Consider the following 14,675-nt stretch of genomic DNA (forward strand, 5'->3'; position numbering starts at 1 on the left):
GGGAAGGGTCGGGCGTCGTTGAAGTCAGCTGTTAAATAAGGTTATTTAAGAAGTCGTCCCGGCGTGGTTCCGCTCTGATATCGCGAAAAGCACCCAAAGAGAGAATGGTGACAGGTATGCTGGCCACGTCAGGTGGGTCGACAGGATGGCGCGACAAGCAGTCCGCATCTAAAATCCCTATATAAGAAAAGTACCGCCATCTACTCTTTCCTCCGCCGCCTCCTCCCTAAAGCGCTTGCTTTTTCTTTACTTTTTGCTTGCGAAAGCCAAGTCGACAGTGGCGCACCTAGAAAGTCCACGTTGAAGCTTTCAGGCCGGGCGCGCGCCGCCGCCGCCGCCGCCGGCGACTGCAGCTGCGCAGAGGACTTTCAACATGGCTCTGAGGCGGAAAAAAATAAAATATAAAGAAGTGAAAAGCGCGCGCTATCATCGTCCAATCGGAGATACAGGATAACACAGGAGAGAGCGAAGCGGCATTTGTCAAAGGATGGCGGTACTTTTCTTATATAGGGACTTTATCCGCATCTTGGTCTAACCAGTCGGTCTTGTATACAACGGAGTAGTTCTATTCTTGAAGGCACAGAGCCCAGCTGGCCAAGACGGCCAGAAGGATATTTCAGTGAAGAAATCCAACACAGAGCGTGGTGATCAGTGATGACTGTGAATTGCCGCTCGTACCAATAGGGGCGGAATTTACCCACTGACCAAACGAGAGCCAGACGCTCTCGCTCCGTGATAGAATATTTGCACTCAGGAGGGGAAAGAAGGCAGCTGGCGTTAGCAATAACACGTTCTTGCCCTTGTTGTTTCTTGGCCAAGATATATCTCCAATACCATGGCCACTGGCATTGGTACGAACTTTAGTTGGAGATGATGCATCAATGTGAGCAGCCGGATCAGCTCGGTGACCCCAAATGAAGGCAGCGTCTTTGAGGAGCTGAGTAATGGCACGTACACACTAGCGGCAAAACGCGCGCGGCGTGCCGCCGGCGGCAAAACGCAGCAGCGGCAGGGCGACCACACCAACCGGCGGCGCGTCGCTGCGGCAATCACGTGACAGACTAGACTCCTCTCCCCTTCTCGAACTATCCGGGAGCTACACGCGTGCAGATGATAGTGCGAAACGAGAAACAAGCGGTCGGGCGGGTCCGCATGGCACTATTTCCCGCGCCACGTCACGGAAGCGGGCCGCTCTCATTGGTCTCCTTCATCCGCGGCAAACCGCAAAAAAATCGGTCCAGGAGCGATCCATGCCGCGGCAAGAACAATCCGTTTCGCGGCTGCTTTCGCGGGGCGCGTCTTGCCGCCGGCGGCGCGCCGCGCGCGTTTTGCCTAAAGTCCCTATATAAGAAAAGTACCGCCGTCCTTTGATAAACGCCGCTTCTCTCTCTCCTGTATCTCCGATTGGACGATGATAGCGCGCGCTTTTCACTTCTTTATATTTTCGTCCCCGCTCGGCCCCGCGATAAGATCTCCTGCGCTCTCCGAACGCGCGAGCAATACCGCGAGCGCTCGTTCTTTCGTGCGAGAGACGACGATCGTCGACTGAAAACCCGGCGCGGACCCGGCGGCGTATTTCTATTTGCGCCCACGTACAGCGCTCGACCGCTGGTGCCACGCTGCGCCGTGGTCAAATTTATTCCTGAGACCCTCCATTACAGCGTCCCTCATAATGATATTGTGCTTTTGGCACGTAAAACCTACGAATTTAATTGATTGTACTGTTTGTTCACTCGCGATCGGCAAAGACTGGCTCAAGATAATTATATCCTTTTTTCCAAACACTGCAACTTAAATTGCTAGCTGTACAGGCAACAAATAGGGCCGCACGTTACTTGTCTTTTGTGTGGTGGCAATCCGTATTTAATGCAAGCTGCTGTCATCGCATGCGTCCGTAAGCGGCAGATCGCAAAGCAGCTGCCCGAGACGCGCGCGTCATGTTTGTTGCTTGGTCATGCTTTCTGGGTTTTAAAACAATTGCCACCTTGCACATTCTTCCTGCTTCACTCTTCCCGCAAAGAATCTTCGTTTCGTGTAGTAACCGGCCATTGGTGTGAGCTTACTTTTGCTGCGGCGGGGCATTCGCCCTACGAGAAACTAGATTTGCTCTGGTGAGGCATGTATCGCTGATTCTTGCACTCGTGCTGCTGGTCCCAAGGTAAGCGCTGGTTACCGTGACCTGGGTTCATTTCGCGGAGAATTTTGTTCGAGTGATTTCTCATGACCACTGAAAAGATACCTTGCTCAATAATGCAATGAGTTGCCATGACTCTAGCATTGAATAAGGCATGATATACATTAAATATTTATACAGCATGATATACGGCATTATGCACATATGTAGTACTTACATCGTTAATTAATTTTATTGGTTTATTGGTGCCTAATGCATGTGTTCTTTCCGTTCCGACAGTGCTGATGCCACTCCCTGGGAGCCAAATTGAGAGCAGCCGTGTGTGCGCGCCCAGCGACCAACGAAACCAACCGAAATCGTCACCGTCTCTGCACATCTCTGCAAACATGCATGACCGCTTTGTGACTGCACCATAGAGAAAAGTGACGAAATGACTGAACTCGCTGTGTACGTCTAACTCGATGTCGTATACAATCTTGTTGGACACCACCGACACGCACTAAGCTTTCACTGTCACATCACCGCCCACAATTTTTCAACACGACACACGTGTGGAAGCAGACGCTCCCCTTTCTTGAGGTTGCCGCCACGAAAAAAAAAACTGTTGGCGTCGGCAACCGTCTTAAAATTGCCCTGCAGTCTATGCATCGCTGTTCAGCAAGCAGACGATCTGCCGCCGTCGAAAACGGAGCGACGACAGCACGAGCAGCGAAGGAAAGCGTGGGCGAAACAATGTAAACAAAGCGGAGACTGCACCGCGGAGCGACCACGCTGCTTGAAATTTCCACATTGGGGGCGCTGTCAGGAGGCGCAGCAGCGCCTTCAGGCGATCGTTTTCTCGTCTATAGGCGGAACGGGTGTAACACCTATGTGGGTAACGGCAAGGTGAGGAAGGAAGATATGCTCTGTGGAATACAGCCGGATCGGAGGACTATCGGGGGGATCAATTCCAACAGGTAGAGAGAGTTCCACAACACCAGCAGAACAGTCTATCAAGGTAGAATGGGCTGAGAGAAAGTCACGTCCCAGGATTAGGTCGTGAGTGCAGTGTACTATAACATAAAATAAAACGTAATTATGCTGACTGGCGACACTCACACGAGCTGGACACATGCCAATGACGGCCGGTGTACTCCTGTCAGCGGCTCGGAGCACAGGCGACGGGGCAGGAGTGAGGACTTTTTGAGACGATGGCGAAGCTGAGCATACATCACAGATACGTGTGCGCCAGTGTCAATCAAAGCCGTAACAGGTACACCATCCATGTTCTCTTTGATGAGTTTCCGATGTGTGGGCAGGGTCAGAAGAGCATACCTTCCAAGTCTCCCGCATTACCCGGAAGACCCCCGGATTTGGACCGTTTCTTCCGGTTGTACGGTTGACAGGAAAATCTCTCGGAAATTGCTGTTGTGTCCTGTTCCCGCGTCTAGCGTTTAGTCAGGCCACATTGGCAAAAAAATCCAACCCTGCCCAATCTAATCCAGTAAGAGTTTCATCGCACAAAATTAAGAAAGTAGTAGGGAAGCCCTATACATGCGCCATTTCGTTAACCGCAGAGCCGCTCCTTACGCTGACAGGGTTGTTGGGTGCCCTAGTGGTCCTAGTCTCATTAAGCGTCCAGCGAATGCCGCCTTCCGCAACTAACAACACTAGAGTCTTCATCGTTCTCCTTGGTGTCAGCCGCTCTGGCATTGCATAGGCCTACAGTCAGTTATGGCTTTAAAGGCAAGGAGCGCTAGCGCAAAAAGTACCTCCAAATATTTTTAATGTAGTGCTCAGCCGAAGTGACGCTGGTTATATTGTTGATACCAGAGAGCAATCCAGAGTGCGACCGTCAATTTAACATCATGAAAAATACCAGGACGCAGTGTCGCTCGTCCATGTGTCGCTCGTTGAAGTCGCTGGGAAACGGTTAACCTCGCAAAATGTGAAAGAAATGGAATTTCTTACAATCAGTCATTATCTGAATAATTTTTGAACACCCGCCGTGATTGCTTAGTGAATTGGCTTTGCGCTGCTAAGCACGAGCGCGGCCGCTGGATAAAAAAAGGTGCTTTTTTTATCCAGCGGCCGTGGCACGAGTTTGCGGCATCGAATTTCGGCCGCGGCGGCCACATTTCGTTGGCGGCGAAATGCAAAAGCGCCAGTGTGCCGTCCATTGGGTGCATGTTAAAGAACCCCAGGCGGTCCAAGTTAATTTGGAGTTCCCCACTACGGCGTGCCTCATAATCAGATGGTTGTGGGACGTAAGACACGAGAATTTAAATTTTAAAACATTTGGAAGGCAACATTAGCAACATCGAAATGCTTGCAAAAGTGAGACCTTGATGTGTATGTGGTCATTTGTATATCTGTAAATTATATTATCATGAATTTCATCTGGAGTACATGAAAATATCGACATTGGGGGGGGGGGGGGAATTACCATTGACTATCCCCCCCCCCCCTCAGTCGGAAGATCTCCCGGAATTCGTTTCTCTGAACTTGGCAGGTATGGAAGAGGATTGTGCGTCGGGTCGCTATAGCAGCATCACCTCAAAGTGATAGCCCCCGTTAATTTTCCTAAACCGTGCGCCGGAAGTAGCTAGGGGACGGCGATCGACGAGATTGGGGGCGATCGGAGAAGCGGTGATGTGGCGAAGGAGAGCGGCTATATCGGGTGGGCCGAGAAGTGTGGCCAGGAGTTACTGGTTGCGTGTGTGGTGGAAAGCGAGAAGCAGCATGATGCGGACGGTCGGATGGGAGATAGGGCCAAGGGGTCGAATTCCACGAAGAGCGGCAGTGACGTGAAATATGACCGATACGACCACAAGTGGAGCATATTGGCCTGTCGTCTGGAGTGCGACCTTCGCCGGGTTGCGATACCACGTAGGGGCATTTAGGTTTCGGTGGCGCATGGCAGAGGTGGACGGAGCTAAGTCCGGCCTATTTTGGAGCAGACGCTTGGTCTAAGCCAACGTTGGCCAATTCTTGGCGTACTACAGTCTGGATCAGGGAAACGGTCGCCTGGCAATTGTCGGCGCCAAGGGTTGGAGTTGGGATAGGAGATGCGGCTTCGATTTCACGCCGGTGATGTGGACGATGTCATCAGAGCGATTGGGCGTAGGCAGACTGCGGAGGTCGTCGCAGGTGGACGTAGCAGCCGTGTTGGGGAGGCGCGGAAATTCGAGGGCTATGCGGCGGCTCCTGGCTCCTTCAAAACCTTGGCATTCGGTAATGATGGCCTGTGCAGTAGAAGAATTCTTAAAAACAAGGAGGTGAAAGGCTTCATCTGATATGCTCTTAATGACATGCGCGGCTTTATCAGCTTCGGGCATTTTCAGATCCACTTTGCAGCACAGAGCGAGCACGTCCTGGATGTGAGGTAGGACTCAGTGGACGTCTGGGCACGAGAAGCGAGGTCTTTTTGGGCGGAGCGCTGACGTCCAACAGGCTTATCAAACAAATCCTTGAGCTTCTCTTTACAAATATCCCAGGAGGTAAGTTCCTCCACGTGAGTCTGAAACCAGACGCGTGCCGTTCCCGCGAGATAGAATATCAAATTAGCCAGCATGGCGGTCTGGTTCCAATGATTGCTCGCGATCGCCCGCTCATACATTCGAAGGCAATTTTCAACATCAGTGTTGTCGGTGCCAGAAAAGGTTGCGGGGTGGTGCGATTGTGCCAGAATGACGGGTTGGTGTGGGGGCTGACAAGCCCGAAGCATCCCCGCCTTGAGCTGGCATGGTAGATGCAGCCAGGGAGCGCTCGCTGTGTAAATCCGTCTGGCGCTTCAGCCCGCAAACTCCACCAAAAATGTTGCGAGTAAAAAGAAATGAGACATATATTTACAGTGTATTTATAAGTACTGGGGCGCTATAACGTAAAATGATTGAGAAGTTTGGAATAGCTTTACGTTATATATATAGCGCCCCAGGGGCGCTATAACGTAAAATGATTCCAAACTGTTTTGATTCCAATTTCTGCAATCAGCCTCCACGATTGGTCAAAACATTTTCGGGCCACTCGCAACTTCTCCTGTCTGTCACGCGACGTCACGAAAACCACTATAGCTCCCCATATGATATAACGTGTACACACTGATTATGCATGATTAAACCGCACAAAAGAAAAATAATTATTCCTGATTAAACGCCTCTGCTATTGGTCCAATGTGTTCAGGCTTCACCTACTTCGCCTTTCTGTCACGCGACGTCACAAAACCACCAAAACTCACCACGTCAAAGTGACGTGTACGCGAAAGAAATGCATTAATATGCGGAATAAAACTGACAATTTTTCTGAATAGCCACAGTCTGCCCCATTCCGAAAGGAATAGAAGATGGCTGCCCGCCGATTGCACAGGCCCTCGGTACTCGCACCTGCCGCTGAGCATGTATTTATTTGCGCATAATAATTTTATTTTTGCGTGGCAGTAAAACGTTATTGAGCCCTTTCGGAATGCATACGACATAGCTCTGCCAACTCTTCCTTGCTGAGGATCTGTTTTAGCGGCATTCTTATCCTTCCATTGCACGCCGCCGCAATTTTCGACCAGCCACCGCAAGCTAAGTAAGGCGAAGTGGACCAATCGGAGAAGCCGGCACCACCCGCTTCATGCGGTTATCTATTTTCACTGTGCTGCCTCGGCCCCATCAAAACCCTCTCCACTAGAGCGTGCTCCCCGCCTCTCGTCAGCCAATTAGATAAGAAAAACCGCTGGGAGTAGACAATGTTATTGGTTTTGAAAGCGAACAAGGGTGACCTCCAATAAACGAGGAGAGTGTTCGATTGGGTTGTTCAGACAACGCTGCCGGTCACAGCCCGATGCTTGCGTCGGTGGTTACGTAAATTTGACGTCAGTAGATTGGAATAAAAACAGTTTGGGGGGGAATAGCTTTACGTTATAGCACCCCTGCAGCGGCTGACAAGATTATGGTTAGCTCGTGAAGTTCAGCGCATCTTCTTCTTCGAAGTCATAAGAAAACGTCTTCTTGATCGGTCTGTCACAAAATAATGAGTATGCTTGTGGCCACAACTGGCATGTTCATGGTGTACGTTAGTTTAGTGGTTGCTTTAACTCCCTTTTCAACCGGCCATTGGCAGTCGACCTTTATTTATGGCCGCCCTAAATGTCATGAGTTTCAGTGCTGCTTCATAACGCTAACCGCTCCATGCCCGATGCTGGGAGCGGCCGATTTTGCGGCTGATGACCACCGCCAATGCTTTACACTGCAGATGTAGAGTTGTGAGCCGTCATTCTGACGGCATGCCTTGTACCGCAAGAGTGACGCGACGTAAAATCATTGAATTCAGGGACTAACAGAAGCGTTTCCTGATTGAGATAGAGTCTTGAAAGGGGTTGTAGGTTTGCTCTAAAACTTTGTATTGCGAATGAACATCAAACACAAAAGCTATGACGGAGATTGTATTCGATGTAGAGTCGTCGAAGACAGTTTTGGGTGGTGTCTATCGTTGGCCGATTCTTCAAACGTAAACGAGTAAGCTTCCTGGATTCCTCGGTATGGTGAGGATTAACTGAGACGTAAGGGTTTTATTTCTGTGTGACATTTGGCGGCACGCCTTCGAGCTTCGTCGCGGAATCATTCCATAAACACACGTAAATGTCATCACTTGCGTAGTTCCTAGCACTGCCGTGCTCTACGAAAATGTCAGGGAACGAGGAATTCTCACATGTTTTGTTCGGCGTTGGCAAACACATCCGATATGACTGCGATGTTGCGACAGCGATAAGCGCTTCAAAGAGGGTTGAATGTGTATTGATCACGATGAACTTTCCGGACGCCCGTCAACGAGCACAATCTCGGAAACGATAGTGGAAGTTTGTAAGACTATCCTTGGAAATCACAGTCTAACTATGAATGATGTCTGCGCATTGTAGGACAGTATTACGGCTTAATTCAGCGAATTTTGTTGGACGTTTGGAACATGGGGCGCATTTCTGCAAAAGTCGTGCCAAGATTGCTTAGTAACGAACAGAAGCTGCACCGTGTTTGTGTCTGTACGGAACTGAAGCAACAAGTAAAGACAATCCCAAACAAATTACAGTACTTCCGCACCAACGCTATTCACCTTACCTCGTCCCTTGTGACTTTTTATTGTTTCCAAAGTTGAAGTTGAGGCTGAAAGGACGTTGGTTTCACACTGTTGAAGAGATCCAGTCGGACGCCCAGGCGGTCCTCAACACACTGTCGCCTGGAGAGCTCCATGAACGAATGAAATCGCGCAGAAACGCATGGGATCAGTGTATACATGCTCAAGGGGACTACTTTAAAGGACACAGTGCTGATTCGACGTTATGGTCCACACTTTATTTTTTACAACTGATTTCCTTGAACTTTTGGGTAGCACCTCGTATGTATGTCAGCAAAAGGCACCGTTAAATATTGCGGCCCAATTACTATACTTGCCCATTTGTGTACGCGATCGTAATTTTGAATCAGCAGAAATGTTTCCAAGTCTTAACGCTACCCTCAAATGGTTACTTCGTCTTCAGCAATGCAAATCCACCCGACATCCACAAGGAGGACGATCTTTGGAAGACCTTTCCACGCATTCTAGCTTAGTCAGCAGAACCTGGGCTATAGGTCCGGCACCAGTGACACTAAACAGCCTAAATGCATAGTAGTTTCCCAGCGTCATGTGCTACCGCCTCCCAAAAACCGATGCATCTGATGGGGCACATGATATGTTCATCTGAAATTGCAGTGGGTAGCCAAAGTAGCCTCCTATATACATCCACCCAGCACTCGACCTTTAGGCAAACGCGTGTTTTTCACCCGACCCACGAATTCATACTGCAAGAATTCAATAATGTAAGAAGTTAACAGTGAAAGTTACTCCAGATACTGTGCCTCTTCTTTTTTTAACAACCTGCATGGTAGGACAGGACACGAAGAAGTGAGACAGACGAGCGCAGACTAACAACTGAGTTATTGAAAGCGTGTAATCCACCTTAAATAGTGCCAAGCCTAGGTGACGTGTCGCCATCAACCTTAACAGCGTAGCAAAATATATTTTAGTTAAAACGTTTAAAAAACAATCTACACGTGGAAAGCCACGTGCGTCTACGTTAGCACCTGGAACGTAGGTACGTACGCATACTCCTGGTCAGACAGATTAATCGACGGGTGGCTAATGCACCCCTCTCCCTTTCTCCGGATGTGGAAAGCCTCTATTATGCCTGTTCGCAACTAGTGTTTGTTCGCCGACTTGATGCACTGTTTATTTGGAACAGTCCTTACCCCAGAAATAATTTTGCGTCGGGGGCAGGTATTCACTGCTGGTCAGCATGGCTCTCTAGTGTGTGAGTAGTCGGCTACTTCCTCTGCCTATGCCCCTTAACTCTTCCATAAATTGGCGTTATGTTGCAGATACATCGAGGACGTAACTCAGGATATGAGCGTCAGTGTGCTGAGGCGATCCACATCGTGGCCAATATTTCGTGACGTCCATAGTGTATCCAGCGTGCGCATTGAAGGCAGCCGAAAGTCGAAGAAAGCGCAGTGCGACAAGAAAGCAAAACGGTTAGCCACTTTGTTATAGCTATAACTTACTAAAATTGATGCTCCTGATTTTCCGGTTCATTAGTCGCGAGAGCAACTAAGAAACACAGCTCGGTGTTCGGAGCCCGCGTGAGTATGTCGACATGTGGGTGCGTGCAGAATGCTTCCGCAAGTGCGTGCGAAGCTCCAGACAACTGTGACTCCCATTCCGTCCTGCCTGAAATGTCGATCTCGCTTCGAAGTACAGTTTCAGTAAAGTCCAGCTGCATCGATATATCACTTCAGCTAAGTTAGTTATAAATTGCTAGCGTATATGCGATCGTGCCAATATTGCCACAGGTGCAGGGCTCGGTAATTGTCTGTTTTTACTCTTACAGCAAAGCTGCCTATGGCTATGGTTCTGTGCCTTTTTCGTATCCATCAACAGATCTGCGTGTGCAAAAAACTCAGCTCCTGAATTTGATGCAAGATCGCTTCACTCTATGGAAAAGCTTATCGTCTCATCACTTGTATATAAAATTTCGGTGGATTAGTTATCAATAGGGACCATTTTCAAAATCAGAAGACTCTCTGCTAGATAATAACAGTTTCTCAAAGATTTGCCGCTGTGCGACCCGCGTCGGTCATGTGTACGTTCGCCCCGGCCTCCCTTAGCCGTCGTTCCATGTGCTTGTGTGTCTAGCTTCCTTCTGCTCTCACGGCATGGCGTTCCCGTCGTGCGTGTCTATTATCCTCCGGCTCCCCGAGGTGCCGATAGTCTTCCGCGTGAATATATGCCGTCGCTCAAGACCGCCAATAAAAGTAAAGTGCGTGTGCATGTGTCTTTCTTCAGGACGAGCGCCGTCGCTGCTCAAGAGAAATGGAATTTGCTCATACCTCTGATCCTAATTCTGTGTCACCTCTACGTTGTCTGCTAAACTGCTTCGCTCGTAATCCACCTTCACAGCAGCGGAATGGCACGTGATATTTTTTTATCATATCCAGCTAGTATCCCATACGGAGAAGGCGCGTGCACACTATAGTTAGCGGTTATGACGCTAATTCCAAACCGGATTTTCAATGTATTGAATTCTGCGTTATTTCAGTGAGTGAATTGCGTTTTTGTCAGTTCCAATGTCGCTAAAATCTATTTTTCTAGCTTATCCTAACGAATACCATTCTATTTCAAAACTTAATATTTTGCACGAAGGTCGTTCGTTCTTGTCTGCGGTTTCTGGAACAAGGCCATTTTTGCTGCCGTAAATTTTGATTCTTTTCGTGTTGAAATGAAATGGCAAACGATTTAACAGGTAGGGCAAAATATGTTTCTTCTCTTATGAGGCAGCGATCCGTGTTTGAACTTCAGAGAGTCTTGTAGAGAAAGGAAAGGCTACGACTAACTTGTCATTTCTGCAAGTTATTGGCCTTCGCCTTTGCCCCTCTCCTACAAAAAAAACACACGTTTCGTATTTCATTTCGATGTCGCACTTATGGAGGCATCTATAAGCAGGGTTAGATACGTTGTTTGCTTTCGGTGACATATTAAAACTGTGAGTTTAGGTGCAACTCATGCTGAAAGATAGAAAGTGTCTTTTTTTTAAAGGTAGTACAAAGAAGAGCGCATCATGTAGTGATGTTTTACAAGTCTAAGTAACAACCTCTTTTTACAAAAGCGAGGACTTCACAAATGAGCAACACATTGCTACGTTATGGGAAGAAAACGTAAAAAAATACGAGGTGTATTTTTCAGATGCATATTTTTTTAATCGCTTGTGGCATATAGCACAATTATAAATCTGTAACACTCAATGAGGCCGGCATAGTACTCACGATAAAAACAGTTTCGATATAATATTGTTTAATGTGTGCGACGAAATACATGAGCGTTACAGTTACGTAAATTTGTGCCTTAACACATAAAACAGCGTTTTCTCAAGAAATAAGTGCAATGAGATTGCATTTTATAGCAAGTCTTAACGAAGCATATCTCGAAACCAGTACCGTCCTCAAAAACGTTCCAAGTAGATATGCTTTAAAAGATCAGTAGCCACAATTGTTAAATTGAATTATGTCCTGTACATACTTAGTAAAAGACTTCTTTAGTGAAATTTTCCTAAATAGCCAGTCACGCATTTCATTGCTCATGGAAGTAATGTCCACCTGAACGAGTAACTCAATTCAGTGGTCAGAATGGTGCTGCCTACCAGAGGTTATTAAAAATATGGTGTAGCCTAAAGAACACCGTATATAATACCTGAAAAAGAACACTGAAGAAGTCAAATACAAATCTGAGTTATAATCGTGTAGGGCCACAATGAACCCAAGTCGTTGGCAGTCAGCGCTTCTTCTACGATCCTCCCTTGTCCTTGTTTATTTCGCGCAGTTTTTTCACCGATGATTACCTGCCAGCTAGCTCGCATTCATGCCCTTTTAAGGAAACCAGAGCTTGACGCATCGGTTTCTGCCCTCTGGTGGGAGAGTGTTTAAGTTCCTTGTGGGTCTAAAGATCAAATAAGGAAGTGCAATATCGAACCGCTGCTAGCATGACTTTGGGTGATAGGTGCATGCGCTTAAACCGTTCAGCCACTGTTTCCGTTGATTCAGCAATAATACGCTTGAGTTTAGAAAGGTGTCACATGAGTTTGCACGACAGTGTTTAAAAACTCTCTCTTGTAACAGTGTTATGCTTTGTGTTGAAAGACGAGACCGGCGTCAATCGAAAGCTTTGTTTTCGGACTGCACACAATGTACTGGCTATTACGATAGCGGCTGTAGTTTTATCGCAGAGATTGTTTTTGTGTAGAAAGATCAAGTACACATTTTTGTTGTTTCTATAGGCTTCCAATGCTGACTCTTTAGCTGCTCTGGGAACAAAATTCAAGCTTTCCGCAGCAGAATCAGTGCATTTGTCTCGCTTCGCTTGTCTTCTAGATCCTCTCTGTCACCTGTCTTGATGTGATGACCAACCTGCACTTTGAATTATCCACGAAAAATGCGCTCGTACGTTCCATTGCAAACGCACTAGGTTCATGCGGCGGTTACTTGATGCACTAGTTGGAACGTGTCCAGAAAAACTCGATATCATACGCTCTGGAGCGCTTGAATACGTTATTTATTGCACAGTCCGAAAGTAACCCAAGCACTTCAAGTTTTACCTACACGTAACCCCTACCTTGTGGTGAAATATAAACTTTGTGTAAACGTAGAGTTCTATCCGGGTGTTAAACAGCCCTATAGCGCTGGTGAGCGCTTGCTAAATCAATTTCTCATAAAAGCTGCGTTTCATACACATGCATTTATCTGAGCGCACGCATTTGCGACAGCCTTACATAGCTTTCGCTGAATGTGATCACAGTGCCATTTACAGTTTTGCCAGGAAAACGATGAAAATTTTGGTTTCCCCTAAGACGCACTTACAGATCTCAAAACAGTAACATGTGTAATTTGTTGCAAAGAACGCAATAAACCTACCCAATATGCACTCAAAATAACAATAAACGGGGGGTTTATAGATTATTTGTAACGTTCCTGATTCGAAAAAAGAGGAATAAAATTGCGCGACACATTAAGAAAAAAACGTTAAAATTGCGCGACAGATTCAGCTTGTGTGTCTACGGTTTTCTTGACGTATAAACGCTATGCAAGGAGCAGTTCTTTGGGGACATTGAGATACCAAGCTACCGTATAAACCGGAATATAAGTCTACATATTTTCAATAAATAAACAGGCTAAAGTAATACCTCATCTTATATAGCGCTATTTAGCCGAATGTGAGTTGTCGCAGGGCAACCTGTGTTTACACAGACATATTTTTTCCTCTCGCTGTGTCCATTGTGTATCCATGGATCTGATCCGTCGCAACTTTCCCGTTCCGATGAATGTCGCGTCTGATTTGCTCAGTAGTTTTATTTTTCTCGCCCGTTGGAGGATGAGCAGCGGCACGAAGAGCCTGTTTTAGCTGCGTTGAAGATAAATGTTGCTGACTTTACTGAAGCGAACAGAAACATTGCCGCTCAGCGCCAGTTTAGCGTTCCGGAAAAAAAGCGTGCGATATTGGAGAGAGAGATAGGAGAGCTGCTGAAGTACAACCCGTGCAAAACGTCGTTTCGTCGGCGTAGGAAGCTTCATCCGCAGCTTGAGGGCCCACTCGTGGTCCTTGTGCTCCTACGACGCACTGCAGAAGCCGGCCAGCGATAAACAATCGTCTTCAGACGACAGTACTGCTACTTCCCACGAATGAGACTATTGCTCCGTTTGTGGGTGACCGGCGCCGTTTCGAAAATAAATGCGTTTCGGCGATTTTTAGTTGTTTTCTTTTTTCCCTGTTTTCTTCACCTAAGCATAGAGGGCCGACCGATATTCTAACTCGACCTGTAATCCGGTTTATATGCTAGTAATGGTCACGTGACACTTTCTAACACTTGTTGCCGTTTGACAGACACCCCAACTTACGTCTGAACATTGTCTCATTGTCTCTAACATTCTACGCATTTCCTGAAAATTCAAACCTCGTGAGTAATTTAGTTTTTTTCTAACCAAACCGTGAAAACAAATATATAACTCTATTGGCCGCTTCCAGAGATTATAACAACTTCGCTGTAAAATAAAATACGTGACATACAGGCTCTCGCAGTTTTTTTTCTAGGGTGAAGTACTATGTTACGCATGCGAAAATCTTACCTTCCAGGCTAAACACGTGGCACAAGCTGTCGTTCTCTCAACACTGTTCACACTTTCACGGGGCCTTGGGAAGAACTAATGATTATACATTCAATATCTCCGCGTACGTATACAAGACGTGTTCTTATAGAAGTAGAAAGACTCGCAAGAACGACGTATTGCCAAATGTCGTGACATTTTGTGAAAGTTGTAAAAGCAACAACATATTATAATCCACCGGTTGGTTAAACTAATTATAAAAAAACAAGTGGCAGGATTCTCTGTATTAGACTATGACAGGAGTTGGAGTCTATGATGATTATTCCACCTACCGTTGAAATCCCGAAAGAAAACCAAGTGGGAACAAAGTTCAACAAGTATACGAACATTTCAGTAGA

General features: G+C 47.0%; 1 long non-coding RNA gene across 1 annotated transcript in view; it reads right to left on the minus strand.

Annotated features, from left to right (window-relative positions):
• Nucleotides 1-14,400, minus strand: part of LOC125940012 (uncharacterized) — a 60,019-nt gene extending 45,619 nt beyond the window's left edge. Inside the window, exon 1 of the long non-coding RNA XR_007463238.1 lies at nucleotides 14,299-14,400. This is a non-coding gene — a long non-coding RNA (uncharacterized LOC125940012). The remainder of the gene's footprint in view (nucleotides 1-14,298) is intronic.
• Nucleotides 14,401-14,675: the final 275 nt, after the last annotated feature.

Source organism: Dermacentor silvarum, chromosome 9, assembly GCF_013339745.2.
Source record: "Dermacentor silvarum isolate Dsil-2018 chromosome 9, BIME_Dsil_1.4, whole genome shotgun sequence".
In the NCBI taxonomy this organism is placed as follows: Eukaryota; Metazoa; Arthropoda; class Arachnida; order Ixodida; family Ixodidae; genus Dermacentor; species Dermacentor silvarum.